The following is a 16,148-nucleotide window of genomic DNA, read 5'->3' on the forward strand; positions in this document are numbered from 1 at the left end:
CCTGGGTTATATTTCTCTTCCCAGACCCACCTGATAAAAAGATATTTTTTATAGTATTTTGTTAATCATTATAAGTTTTCTAAATATACTTTTTTATGGAGTCTAGTATTGTATATTGCTTTAATGATAGCTGCCTTGTCTTAGGTGGACTTCAATATATCATCTTTATCTTCCTGACAGGTACTTTCTCAGAATTCACTGTCTGTGCACTTAAGTAAGATGAAGTACTCTGTTCCCTATCACACTGTATCCCTGGGTGGTTCGTTTTATGATGACAATGACATGATGTTTATACTGAAGTGATATGGAAAGTCACGTCATAGGATGCAGACAGACGGGGCTTTATTTTAGGTGCTGAAATGGTGAACATGAACTTCGTATCAAATGACATACATGGGGAATCATTCAGTATTTTTAATATCTGCCGTCATAGTTTATTCCATGTTAAAACATGCACAGATCCAGACTCTGTTGCTAGGTCTTGTTCTCTTCAAGATTTTATGTCACAAACTGACCAGTAAGTACTTCATTGTCTAGACACCTCAGAACCCATGAAAACTCATTAATTCTTTGCCCTATTCCTGTGGACATTGTTCTCCTAGTAGGGCAAGAAAGTCAGCACTCCCAGCATGTTGACTATCTCTTGATCTAAAATGCATTTTAATTTCTTAATGAATTCAAGAAGTATAAATAGAGCCATAGAGGCCGACTAAGTCAGTATTGTTGTTATTATTGTTATTTTTATGAATTTAGCATGAATGTATAAATGTAATAGTGCTTTTCAATATGTCGTAGGCATTCTTCATGAACTTCTTTTTTTTCTGTGTAATTAAAAAAAATTTTTAATGTTTATTTATTTTTGAGAGAGAGACACAGAGCACGAGCCAGGGAGGGGCAGAAAGAGGGGAGACACAGAATCTGTAGCAGATTCCAGGCTCTGAGCTGTCAGCGCAGAGCCCAATATGGGGCTTGAACCCACAAACTGGGAGATCATGACCTGAGCTGAAGTCAGACACTTAACTGACTGAACCACTCAGGCACCCACTTTTTAAAATTAAAAAAAAAAAAGGTTTTTCTGTGTAGTTTTAAAAATCTACTAAGGTGCCATGAGTGAGACCATGGACAAGCTTATATAGAAGCTTGACCCTAGGATTTCTTTATTCATTAAAAATGACACGAAAGAAAGAAAAAGTTGAGATAGCCATCCGTAGTTTTTGTTGTTTGGAAAAGTACAAATGGAGCCACCATCAACTGAGAGGTTTTAGACAGGGTTAGCTGGAGGCATCTTAGCATTCAGTGGAAACGTTGAGTAGGTAGCTGCATATAAGAGTTCAGAGTTCTTCAGAAAGATCTGTGTTAGAGTTAGACATTTTTTAATAGTCATCATACAGATTTTATTTAAAGACTCAATGAGAAAATTAATGCTATAAGTTTAAATAGATGACTCATAAGTGAGTTTTGGGATACTTCAATGTTAAGAGGTCCATTAGATTCAAAATAAGATATACTTGAACTCGGTAACTGCGCATTAATAATTTGCTCCAAAATGAATCAAGGAAGAGACAAGATATTCAATACATACACAATGGCACTATAAGTGGATACATAGGTTTTTTTTACATTAATATTCTACAATTAGGTACATGATAGATGTACCTAATTCTTGCTCTAGAGAGCAAGAACTATGCTCTTCTCAAATTATTTTGATGATTTATAATGTTTTCAAAATATTGACCTCAATTTATAGTAGAGAAATAAGAACTGTATATTTTTAGATAATAATTTCTATGTTCTCCAGAGGATATCTGGAGATAGGGCACTTATTTCTTAAATTCCTATTTTCATTAAAGAAACCTTAAAATGATATCTAAAATTGGAAATCTTTGCAATTTTTATTACATTATTATCAGCTCTTTTCAGGTGTTGCATACTTTATGCCCTTATTTTTATTAAGACTTTGAGCATTTCATTCAATTATTTAATTAAAGTCGTAGAAAAATAACATAGGTTTCATTCTAGGACATATACTCTAAGATTTCTTAACTTCTTTGGCTCTATTAAATGTTATTTGTGTCATGAAATACTATGTTTTGGATATGATTGACTTAGATTGTATGTTAGCATCTACTCAAACTTAATACACATAGGCTTTTGCAAATTGAAATTTGCTCTTAATCAAGAGTTATCATGGGAATTAGGGTGGTCAGGTATGTATTTCTGTGCATGTGCTTGTGTGTATATGCATTGTATCTCATGTGTCTATGTGTGTGGTATATGTTTGAGGGCACAGTGTTACTGTTTACTGCTTTCTATATTAATCTTCATAAAACAGGCATAGATATGTATAAGTAATGCAAAATTAGTATATATTGATCATCTATTAGAAGCCAGCCATCAAGGAAGGTAGTAGTTATACCAAAAAAGGCACTATCTTATCTCATAAACTTCTCATTTACCTCTTGCAGAATTTAAAAACTGCAGTGATTTGTTTCTCTAAATTTGCAAAGAAAGTTCCCTCATAGCAACTATTCCTTTAGAGAGTTCAGTAGGATAAAAACATACCAAACATTATTATGATATAGTGTGAAAAGTGAGGCAGTAGAAAATGAACAGATAAAGGGACTGATGAACTTTACTGGGCATAACAGGAAGGGTTTCCATATGGTAGGGGCAGTCGCTATACTTCTGGAAGCCTGTCTTAAATTCCTGCCATCCCATTCCTTTCTTCTTAGTTAACCGCTTGTCATCCACCAGTTCTCAGTTCCTGTCATTTCTTGGAGATGCCTTCCCCGACCCTCCAGTTTATCATCTTCCTTTGTTCATTTCCTACCACTGATCTGGTCTGGTGTTTGCTTTTTCCTTTTTCTTTTCCCTTCCCATTCCTGTCCCTTCCCTTGCCTTGCCTTGCCTTGCCTTGCCTTGCCTTGCCTTGCCTTCCCTTCCCTTCCCTTCCCTTCCCATACCCTTTGCTCTTCCCCTTTCCTTCTCTTCCCTTATTTATTTATTTTGAGAGAGAGAGAGACAGAGACAGAGACAGAGACAGAGAGAGGGAGAGGGAGAGAGAGGAAGGGAGGGAGGGAGGGGCAGAGAGAAAGGGAGAGAGAGAGAATGCCAAAGAGGCTCCACACTGTCAGTGAGGAACTCCTTGCAGGGCTTGAACCCATGAACCATGAGATCATGACCTGAGTTGAAGTCAGATGCTTCACTGACTGAGCCACCCAGGTGCCCCTGGTCTTTCTTTTCTTAATTTATAGTAATGAATTCGCCACTGAAATGATGTGCATGCATTTCCCTGAAGTACCTTCCCTTTTGGACGCCTCAGTGTGTCACTTTGTTTGCTTTGGTATCTCAGCCCCTAGCAGAGTGTCTGGCCTGACCAATAGGAAGAACTCATTAACTGCTTACTGGATGAAAAATTAAGACATTAAAAAAGGAGTTGAACTTTTGGATACCTTGGTAAAATAGAAGTGTATAGTCCTATTAGATCCTTTAAATAAGTAATTGACATTTTCATACCTCTTTGTACTAATTTTATGCAATTTGAGTGATAATTGGCATCTTTGGTCTATTAGATATAGTACTTCCCAAACACATTTATTCATTTCGCTCCCTAGTGAGTTTACATATTGTCTTAGTAATTCATACATTTTTCTCTCTGTTGATCTTCAGTGTCTCCTCATAATTTAAGTCTTTTCCATTTCAGCTTCTTCATATTTCATCCAAAGTATTATATTCTGGATTTTTTTTCTTGGCAATGTTTTTTTTTAAATTTTTTTAATGTTTATTTATTTTTGAGAGAGTGAGAGAGGGGCAGAGAGAGAGGGAGACACAGAATCTGAAGCAGGCTCTAGCCTCTGAGCTGTCAGCACAGAGCCCGACACGGGGCTCAAACTCATGAATCACAAGATCATGACCTGAACCAAAGTCGGATGCTTAACTGACTGAGCCACTCAGGCACCCCGATTCTTGGCAATGTTTTTAACCTTAGCCTATTCCCACCCCCAAACATAGTATGCTGGGCCTGTCGCTCATAATTTATTCTAAATTCTCTTTGCAAAATTGACAGTAATTATAATAGATGACTGTTGGCATTTAAAAATGATGTTTAATTTTTAATCATTATCCAGTGTGTTGAAATTCTAACATCAGAAAAAAAAATGTTTCACCTCTGGAATGCACTTTCCAAAGGAAATGGCTCTCGTTGAGTGTATTGTTTTTTCCACAAAGAAGTTGTCATTTTTGGTGCATGATTACTTAGAATCAGTTTTAACTAATGAGACTAATTGCTTTTGTCAGACAGAAATGAGAGAACTTGGTCTTTCATACCATTACAAAGATTCTCACTTGTTGGCAGTTTTTCCTATTGAATTTCTTTAATCAAAGATGAAACATGTAAATTGCCATCAAAGGGAAAATAACCTACAGTGCTTTATGAGAAATCAAGTTGGGGCAAAGAATATTAGAATCCTAGGGAGTTGCAGTGCGTTTAGTTAAAAGATATTACATATTTATGGGAAAGAGCATCATACACGTTTTATAGAAAATGAAGGTGGCCAAATCTGTGCATGGGCAAAAGCTAACTCTCAGTTGTTTCTGAAAGGAATTTTTTGAAGACAGTGGCCTCTGTCCACCCCTAAAATAACATCTCTAAAATTTCCACTGCTGACATTAGAAAATCTCCCTTAGAGCGAACCCTTTGTTGTGAGCATATCTCAATGATACATATTGGCGAATGGACATCAACTCTGTATTGATCAGTCAGTTAACTAAAATCAGATAGTGGAGCAAGAAGATAACGCTGAACTACTTAGATGTATAGTGTAAATATCATGCTGTGAGGACTCTGGATTCTGCTGTGCTTCTTGGAAGAGTATTGATGTCTTCATTTCAGCCTAGTAGGCATTAAATTAGTTGGACTCAAACTGTCAACTCTTGTATTTCGGTGTCAGGTCAAAAGTCTCCATCTGTTCTTCTATTCCTGGCTGGGCTGCTTTGGGGTACGACCTACCTACTCATGCATGACTCTGGTTTGCTTGGAGATTCTGGAAGAGTTTACATACAGATTTGGAATATTTCCTCTCTAGTTCTATTCTTGATGTGATTCTCCCTACATCTCCAAGTTTGTTGTCTCATATTCTCTCCAGCTCCTCAGGCCATTTAGAGTTTCTCCTGGTTCAACCATATCTGGCCTCAGTTCAGAAGGCACAAAAATGCGAAATTCACCCACTGCCACTCTCTTCTTCCAAATATCATCCCCTTTCCAAAATCATCTGCCTCTTAATTTTTTTTCTAAAGTTTATTTATTTTGAGAGAGAGAGAGAGAGAGAGAGAGAGAGAGAGAACATACACATAAGCAGGGGGAGGCAGAGAGAGAGGGAGAGAGAATCCTAAGTCAGCTCCACGCTGTCAGTGCAGAAGCCCAGTGCAGGGCTGGATCCCACGAACCATGAGATCATGACCTGAGCCAAAATCAAGAGTCGGACGCTTAACCGACTGAGCCATCCAGGCACCCCATCTGCCTCTGTTCTCCCTTTACTACTTTGAGAGGCCATGTTCTGTATTCTGTCCAGAGCTTACACTTATCTCCAGGGAGAGAGTTGTTCTAACAGAAGCTTATTTCGTCCTCCGTATGGTTTTACAATCAAAGTGATTGATTCATTCTAATTTTGTCTGAGGTCATCTATGTATCAAGAATATAATATGGGCTTCTTTTCCACTGCAGTTTATAAAATCTCCATATTTATAAACTAAAACTTAAAGATTTAAAATAGTATGCCATAGCTTTGAGAGTTCAACATTTCTTATTTTTAAAGCCATTAATAAGTCATTATGAAACTGAAAGTGACGACTTTGCCTTTCTTTAAAAACTGCAGTTTTTAGCCAGATGAAATGATACCGGCATCTCTTAATCGTTGAAGTTTACTTTGGGTTCCTTCTGCCAAATGTTATGGTGTGTTAGATCTGTTTATCTGGATAACATACACTTTGAGTACCCATAACATGAGATCAGAAGCTTGTGGTGGTGTAACCTCCAAAGTTTTCCCAGAGAGGGAGGGAGAAGGGAGAGCGGACAAAAAGGACTGTGACCGAGAGCTGCCTATGGCCAGAAATAGAGATGGTGGCAATTGGTGCTTTAGTCCGAGGCAGAAGGTCTGAGCAGGGTGAGCTGTAATTCTGAGGTTTACTTCTGAGAAGCAAAGAGACAGTGGAAGGGACTTTGCTGGGTATACAGAACCTTTTGTGTTAAAAGATTGTTTCTGAGATTCTCTTATTAAAGGTATTTCTTGCCATTTCTTGCACTTTTACTTGTATCATTGGAAAATTGGGTGTCAGCTGTCACAGAATAGAACATTGATGCTTCCAGTGACCTTCTTATGTATAATACTGACAGTTTTCCATTTTCGGAGTACACCAATGAATAAATGCAGGAATGAATGAATGACCAATTAGAATTGGTTAGGAAGGCCTGGAATGTATCTGGCCAGGATGAGACTGAATTCTTCAACAAATTTTTCTTTTCCATGCTAGGACTTAGCAAGTCCTTAACCATGATACAGAGAATTGAACTAAATCAGGGTTTAAAGATTTTATATTAGGAAACATTTCAGTCCCTTTTATTAGAAGATTACAATATTAAGCGATACTAATGTAGTATAAACACTTCAGCAGACGGAGCAGAAGGGAAATGAAAGGAGGAAAAAAAATGTGTGAAATGAGCTTTGGTGGATTACCCTAAGGAAATATTAAGTTTCTCACATTTGTAATAGTTTCAGCTGAAGAGTCTTTTTAGTGAGATGATTCTAGAATTCGAATTGCATTTCAGAGTCTCATAGTATTTCAGAAATGCAGACCATTAGATATGCAAGATCTTTTTTGTTCTAATGTGCCCCTCAAATAAATAATATTGTTTATGCTACAAAGTGTCTCAGAATAACTCTAACATGTCCTTAGTGGAAGTATGACCGTGCATAGATCTATATGACATGAGGTCCATTACAATATGAAAAGATGATGTGGTGTATCGCCCAGAAGTGGCACAGAAGTACATTGACATGACCCAGTGTGACACTTAAAAGCTATAGAAGAGGGGTGCCTGGGTGACTCATTTGGTTAACAGTCCAACTCTTGGTTTCGGCTCAGGTCATGATCTCGTGGTTCCTAAGTTTGAGCCTCACATCGGACTCCACGCTGATAGTGCGGAGCCTGCTTGGGATTGTCTCTCTTACCTCTCTCTGCCCCTCCTCTACTTGTGCTCTCTTTCTCTCAAAATAAATACATAAACTTAAAAACAAAGAATTTCTTAAAAGAAACAAAAGCTATAGAAGATCGTACTTATGCAACCTAATGTCTCTAGCATCTGGCCAAATTTATGGAAATAACAAGGATTCTCAGATCTGCAAACTATGACAAGGTTAGGAATCTGAGGTGAGGATCTGGAGATGATGAGTTTAGATTATTCTTTTAATAAATTGATTGATTAAACTATCTTTTATTTATTTATTTATTTAGAGAGTGGGCATGTGAGCAGAGGGTTTGGGGGAGGGGGAGAGAGAGAGAGAGAGAGAGAGAGAGAGAGAGAGAGAGAGAGGCAGGGCGCAACAGACAGAGAGAGAGAATATCCCAAGGAGCTGATGTGGAGCTGGATCCCATGACCCTGGGATCATGATCTGAGCTGAAATCAGAAATCAGTTGCTCAACTGAATGTGCCATCCAGGTGCCCCTAGATTATTGCTAAAAATTTTTTTAATGTTTATTTATTTTTGACAGAGAGAGAGACAGAGCATGAGACAGGGAGGGGCAGAGAGAGAGGGGGAGACACAGAATCCCAAGCAGGCTTCAGGCTCCAAACTGTCAGCACAGAGCCTGACGCGGTTTCGAACTCACAGACCGTGAGATCATGACCTAAGCCCAAGTTGGACGCTCAACCGACTGAGCCACCCAGGTGCCCCAAATTATTTAAAGACATTTTGAAGGAAATGAGAAAAATAAAGTGCCTGAAGACAATGAAAGTTGGGTTTTCATTGCATTCACTGTTTTAAGAACATAGTGATCTTTGCCTATTGACAATAGAGATAGAAAGTAGCTGAGAGAAAGATCATTTAGGTGTCAGGAAAAGGAAGGTGAAGCCACAATATTTGAGGAGTGATTCCCTTTAATGGGAGGAGACACCAGTTTTGTAAGAAGAGCAGAAAAGGAGAAAATGACTTGAGAAAGCAAAAATTGGCAGAAGAAGAAAATTAGCATGGGGGAAGCCTTGAATAGTATGTGCTGTTATGTGATCCCTAGAAGCTTCAAATACCCAGAGGTTGGGAACCTTTTTTTGAATTATATGGGTGTTATGCACTTTCTCCAATCTAAATCTTTTATTTACCCTTTGTCTTATAGGAAATGGAATGAACTTTTCTGTGTTCTGTAGACTATAGTAATCAACTGATAAACTTAACAAAATGAACTTAGTATCTTGAGGACACTCCCAGAGTGGAATGTCATAATTACTCTAAGTCTGTAGTTTGCACTATGGTCCTTGGTGGTTTACATTTTGTAGGTTTGTACAAATTTATAAGACATATTACTGCCATTATAGTATCATACAGGGTAGTTTCACTGTCCTAAAATTCTTCTCTGTTCTGCCTCTTCATCCTTCCTACTCCCCAAACTCTGGCAACCACTGATCTTTCACTGTCTCTAGTTTTGCCTTTTCCAGAATGTCATATAGTTAGAATCATTAAATAGGTAGCCTTTTCAGATTGTGTTCTTTCACTTAGTTGTAGAAGAACCGTTAGTATTGTTAATGTCTACTGAGCATACACTTCATGAATAATACGCATCTAAGTTTTCTCCATATCTTTTGATGGGTTGATAGTTCATCTGTTGCTTTATTTATTTATTTATTTATTTAACATTTTCTATTTTTTATTTTTAATTCTATTTTTTATCTTATTAAAAAAATATGTTTATTTTTGAGAGAGAGACCTAGTGTGAGTCGGGGAGGGGCAGAGAGAGAGGGAGACACAGAATCTGAAGTGGGCTCCAGGCTCTGAGATGTCAGCACAGAGACTCAGGTGGGGCTCCAACTCACCACTATGAGATCATGATCTGAGGTGAAATCAAGAGTTACATGCTTAACTGACTGAGCCACCCAGACTGATTTATTTTCAGTACTGGTTAATATTTCATTATCTGGCTGTACCACATTTTACTTATCCATTCAGTTACTGAAAGAACACCTTGCTTACTTCTAGGTTTTGCCAGCTGTGAGTAAAGCCGCTGTAAGCATTCCCATGTGTAGGTTTTTGTGTAAACACATGTTTTCAGCCCTTTTCAGTCAATACAAAGAAGCACAGTGGCTAGTATGGATAGTATGGTGAAAGTGTGTTTAGTTTGGTACGAAACCACCAAAGTGTCTTCCTAAGTGGCGGTACCATTTTGCATTCCCACTAACAATGAATGTGAGTTCCCTTTGCTCCACAAACATCCTCACCAGTATTTTGTGTTGTCATTGTTCTGGATTTTGGCAATTCCAATAGGTACGTAGTAGTTTCTTACTGTTGTTTTACTTTGCATTTCCCTGATGACATGTGATGTAGAACATCTTTTCATATGCTTACTTGTTTGCTATCTGTATCTCTTTTCTGGTCAGGTGTCTCTCACAAAATTTGACCTATTTCTTAATTGGGTTGTTTATTTTTTGATTATTCTATTTTAAGAGTTCTTTTTATATTTTGGACAACCATCCTTTTTCAGATGTGCCTTTTGCAAATATTTCCCCCCAATTTGGCTTGCTTTTCATTCTCTTGACAGTGTCTTTCATAAAGCAAAAAGTTTTAGTTTAATGAAGCCCAATTTATCATTTCTTTCTTTCGTGGATTGTGGCTTTGGTATTGTATCTCAAAAGTCAACACCAAGGGGCGCCTGGGTTGCTCAGTCGATTAAGCGTCCGACTTTGGTTCAGGCCACGATCTTGCAGTTTGTGAGTTCGAGTCCTGTGTTGGGCTCTGTGCTGACAGCTCGGAGCCTGGAGCTTGCTTTGGACTCTGTCTCCCTCTCTCTCTGTCCCTCCACCGCTCACACTTTCTTGGTCTCTGTCTCTCTGTCTCTCTCTCTCAGAAATAAACATTAAAAAAAAAAAAAAGTCAGTGCCAAACCCAAGATCATCTAGATTTTCTCCTGTATTATCTTCTATGAGTTTTATATTTTTGCATTTTACATTTAAGTGTGTGATCCAGTTTCAGTTAACCTTTGTGAAGGGTGTAAGGCTTGTATCTAGGTTCATTTTGTGCATATCAATGTCTAGTTGTTCCCCAACTAGCAATAAATATCATTCCTCCATTTTATTTCCTTTTGCTCCTTCGTCAAAGATCTGTTGACTCTATTTATGGGGTTTATTTCTGGTCTCTCTGTTTTGTTCCATTTATCTATTTTTCTGTTTTTTGCCAATATCACACTACCTTAATTGTAATCTTAAAGTCTGGTAATGTCAGTCCTCCAACTTTGTTCTTTTCCTTCATTATTGTGTTGGCGATTCTGGGTCTTTTTCCTCTCCACATAAATTTTAGAATTAGCTTGTTGATATCTACAAATAGCTTGCTGGGATTTTATTAAGACTACATTGATTCTATAGATCAATTTAGGAAGAATTGACCTTTTGACAAGGGTGAGTCTTCCAATCTCTGAACAGGAACAGCCATCTTTCCAAGTTTTATTTGATGTTTCTGGGAAGACACAACCTCAGGTTGATAAGGAAATGATAAGCCTAGTATACAATCTTAAACATCTGATTCTATTGTCTTCACTTCCAGTTTTCCTATTAATAATATTTACGGGGATACAGTTCTCATAGTAGAGGCAAAATTATGAACATCTCTGAATATAAGCATTGCTGACACTGCCTTCCCCTCTCTTCATCTTGCACTTCTCTTTCTCTACAATTAAATGTATATTTTAAGCTTTCATATCACATCCAACTATAATTTTTATTCATACTCTTATAGAATATGTCTTCCCTACATGGTTAAAAAAACCCTGTGAAAGAGTCATCAGTGGGGATGACCCTGGCTGTGATAAACTACTCTTTAATGGTAAATTGCTTTTACACATAATAAGAATTAACAGCTTTAATGATTTAGTGATTTGCTGTTTCCACTAGTCCAGATGTTTCCAGCAGAGAGTTAAATGTATTGAATTCTCTAAATGTATATTTCTCAAGGGGATCAGCAGGGCATCAAGAAATAGCAATAATAATTAATAGTATAACTGTAACAACCTGACAATTTATAGTATAACTGTAACAACCTGACATTTACAGTGTCAGTGACTGACACTGTAATTCTTAATATATTTGTAATGGAAGATAAGTTGAAAATTTTTAGAGCTGGTATTTTCCTAGTTCTAGAAAGAAAGACCATGGTTTGTGAAAATAAGAAAGAAATTGCCTTGCCTGGAAAAATGTCGAGAGCATACCACATATAATTGACTTTTCACTTATTAATGCACCAAGATATATTCTGGGGGCACCTGGGTGGCTCAGTCAGTTAGGCATCTGCTCTTGATTTTGACTCAGGTCATGATCTCAGTTTGTGAGATCAAGCCCTGTGTCAGGCTCTGCGCTGGCAGTGTGGAGCCTGCTTGGAATTCTCTCTCTCCTCCCTCTGCCTTTCTCCCACTCGCATGCTCTCATTCTCTCAAAATAAATAAACTTTCGAAACCTAAATATAGTAAAACCTTGGATTTCAAGTGACTTGTTCTATGAGTGTTCCACAAGACGAGTAAACATTTCTAATCAATTGTAACTTGATAAACGAGCAATGCCTTACAATACGAGTAGTACATGATGTTGAACATCACATGATCACAACTTAGTGGTCCTTGAAGTTCACTTTGATATACAAGTGCTTTGGACTACAAGCATGTTTGCAGAATGAATTATGTTCACAAACCAAGGTTTTACTGTCTTCTAAAGACACTGTTGTGGGGATATAATTATCAGGAGTGAATAAAACTTGTCTCCTTGTAGTTCACAATCTAAAATAGAGATTTAAAAAATGCGGCATAATTAAGACATAGTTAGATTGAATATCTGATCACCTAATGAGTGAATAGAAGTAACTTTTGAATTTCTGATTATTTTGTGATTAAACCAAGTTCAGATAAGCTGATGACAGAAACAGCACACATTTATTTGGCTTTGGGACTTTATAGGAGATATCCACCACATTTGACTGGCTGTTCTGATGTAACTTCTGGGATAACTGAAAGGCTAACAGCTCTGGAATGAAGGAAGAGTAACAAAGTCTCTGTGGTTGGTGCATACTGTGGTGAAAGGAATTCTCCCACTTGGCCCCTGTGACCCACCCATACTGTTTATTCACCTTGAATATGTTGATGGCAGATCGAGCCATGTCTACTTCCTCAGGAGCCCTGCCTGAACTGCAGTGGAATGGTTTGGAGTTTGTTTACAAAGCATCCCAGCTTGGCCAAGGAATGCAGAGGTAGCTGTCATTAGGGACGTAGCTTTGCAAAATAATAAAGATCAATTATAGGACAGTGGTTTGTTAGGAGAACCAAATATGAACAGGAAAATAAAGGAGCTGTATTTTTGGAGCACTTGGGGGGCTCAGTCAGTTGAGGGTCCAACTTCGGCTTGGGTCATGATCTCACCACTGGTGGGTTTGAGCCCCGCGTTGGGCTCTGGGCTGACAGCTCAGAGCCTGGAGCCTGCTTCAGATTCTGTATCTCCCTCTCTCTCTGCTCCTCCCCCGCTCTCACTCTTTCTCTCTCTCTCTCAAAAATAAACATTAAAAACAATTTTAACAAAAGAAGCTGTATTTTCATTTTTGAATGTATTGTAATTAAATTTCTCCATAAAGTTTCATCTGGGGGCACAGGGGATTTTGAGTGTGGGGAAAAATACACACAGAAATGCCTTTATATGTAGAAGGGTATACTAATCTCTTTTCAGATAGAAGTTGGTTAAATTAGTGTTATCTTATTTGTGAAAGAATAATGCTAGTTAATTCTTAATTTTGGAAGTTTTTAGTGACTGAAATGGTTCTTCAGATAATAGAGGGGGAATTGTACGTGGGATAGGAAACTGAGGTCCTAAAATAAGTATGGCTGACTTGGAGAGCAAACTGAACCAAAGTAATGCAAAAGCAGGTGGGAATACAAGTAAAAGTGGTGATGATGATGTAAATAGGAAATCTAAGATGCCAGTGATCATTCTGACACACTGGCCAACTCTGTTCTAGGGAAAGGAAATTATACTTCATTATAATGCTGCTGGTTTAATAATCTGTTTTAAATGATGGGGTTTCCAGATGTTTCTCTCTGGATATGCTCTTGGGCCTAATTCACTAAACAAGTTTGACTTTGGTGATATTCTAACTAGATTTCCACATTGTTGTATCTGTAATCATTTCTTTTCCCTCAGTGCATTCATTTGAGTATGCAGCAGTTTTTGAGTGCATAGTAACATGAGAGTTCATGCCTAGGTGCTGGGTTCACATTGATGAACAGAACTGATACCTGTTCTCATGAAGTACATGTGTTCATTTAGAATCATACTTGATGTTCACACTGGCACTACTTTTTAAAATTAATATGACATAATAAGCCTAATTTAGACTCAATAATAGTAGGGTTGAGGTATATACCAGTCTTTGCATCTTCTTCGTACTTCCTGTTTTAGATAGATAGCCTGTATAGATGTAAAAAGCATATATATATATTTCATTTAACCTTTAAAAGTAGAAGAAAAATCGTCAGTTCCTACTTAGAGCACATTGACTCACACTACTGTATCAGCCAGATATGTACTTGATCATATATCTGACAGATGTTTATATTCTACATAAGTACATACAATAAGGTCGAGACGTATGAAAACCTGATAATAGAGGTGAGCCTTGATAGGGACTTAAAGGATTCATAGAGTTTAAGCAATTCTTTGGGATCATTTCCGTTTTTCGAAGTTTTTCAATTCAATGTATTACTTGTATATTTTAAAGGTTCTTTATTAGTCCTGTTTCTGAGAACATGCCTCATGCCACCTGCCAGACAGCAAAAGGTTAACTGGAGCTTAGCTGCCTGGAATGTGGATTCATGATTGTACATCTTATTTCACGATGACCTGACATCAGGCCAAGGGATGAGGAATAACATTCACCTCTAGAATTTTCACCAAGGAAATTTTAAACCTAAGTACATTAAAATTGTCATCTCTTTTCGTGGTCTTCCATGGGACTAAATTGACAATCAAGTTAAAACAAGTCAAGGTATAACCGACTTAGTTCCCAAACAGACTGATACAGTAAAAACTGTTAGAGACACAGTCTTAGTAGATGCACCAAAAATCCTCTTTAGAAATCGTTCATTTCAATATGCAGTGTTCCGTTTAATAGAATACAAAACTAAGCCAGAAATTTGGACTTATTTATGTAAATCTGACTTACTTCACATAAATAAGATATGTGGCTTAAGCCAGTTATTGACTTGTGAACTTTTGTAGGCTTTTTCTGGATTTATTTAAAATGAAATAAATATTGAGTGAAAATACCAGGAAATGTATCATTTACTTAAAGGATCACGAAGAATTGACATAAATTAATGACTTTGAAATTGGCTAAGTTGTTAAAATCAAGGGGTTAAGCATAAAAAAACACATTTGCATCAGTGTATATTCTTGAATCTTTTTCTTGATACAGACAAAATTCTGTTAGAAGATCAACAGGTTGAACATTCACAGCATTCCAAGGATTTGCTATAAATAGGAATAACAGTAAACATGAGCAATTTAGACTACAGGAGAAACAACACGTTCGAATACTAAATGTTGAATGAAAGAGAAAGATTTGTTTGAAGGCAAACTTTGTGTATGTTGTGTTTGTATATGTGTGTGTGTTTTCTACATGCTAACTCACTGCATTTCTCTGAGCATCATGAGTTTGCACAGCTCTTCTGTATATCCTCACATCATATGTCCATTACTCCAGGCATACAAGCTTCCTTCCTATTCCTAATGCATGCTAAATGCAACTTACATACATGGCTTTTACACTTCCCTGTCTGCCTTGCTTACTTCCTCACTTCTTTCAGTTATGTGTCCAAAGAACACTTATGAGGTCTTCTCTAACAACTAATAAAATAGCGAAACACTTAAAGGATTCCCAATCTAAGAACACCTGCCCTGCCACCACCATGACCCCCACAACCACGAGCACCACTATATCTTGACGTTCTTTACTATCCCCGTCATCCCAGCCTCTCAGCCCCACCCCTGCCTCAGTGTCACGTGACCACCATCACACCCTCCTAGCCTCTTTACTGACTCTTTTTCTCAGTGAGCATGCCACCATGTGACATATCATATATTTCTTTCCCTAATTACTTTTTTCTTCCACCAGATTGTGCTTTCTATAAAGGTTGAGACTTTGGTTCATGAATGTATCTTCGGTCCTTGAAACAGATGGTAAAGCTTGGCATTTATAAGGTGTTCAGTCAATATTTGTAGATTGAATAAACAAATGATGTATAATTTCTTTTTCTCCATAGAGAAATCCAGTTTCCTGAACACTGTCTTCAGTATAGTTTCCACAGCCCCCTTTGGCAGTATAAAATTGTGTTACAGTATGAATATAGCTAAATTCTGCCTTAATCCCATCTGTCTTTTGTCTCTTCTGAAAGTGTTAGCATATTTTTTAGTTTCTGAAATTTGATAATATATCTCAAATAGTTGGAGAGCAAATACCATTTCTTTGTTATTCATTTTCAGTGAATAACTATTTGCATTCAAATAGTTGTCTTTGCATTTGTCTTTATTGTGTTTGAAATGCATTGCATTTGTCTTTATTTTGTTTCAATAAAAATAAGATTAATCTGGTTAATATCCTATAACAATACACCAGAAATTTGTTTTGTAGCTGCAGAGAATTGAGACCTCTATTAGGGGAAATAGGCATTTGAAATAATTTTGGTACCTAAGGACGTTATTAGGTAGCGATTTGGTACTTAGGGACTATGTCAGTAGATTCAGCACTTTCTTTTTGATGAGTTCTAGTTCTAGGGGTCACACTTAAAAAAGGTCACGCCCACTCCTAGATTTAAACTACAACTAGTACAACTTTCTATTGTTTCCTTCTATTATTTTTGTA

The sequence above is a fragment of the Prionailurus viverrinus genome, chromosome A1 (genome assembly GCF_022837055.1).
Source record: "Prionailurus viverrinus isolate Anna chromosome A1, UM_Priviv_1.0, whole genome shotgun sequence".
Lineage (NCBI taxonomy): Eukaryota > Metazoa > Chordata > Mammalia > Carnivora > Felidae > Prionailurus > Prionailurus viverrinus.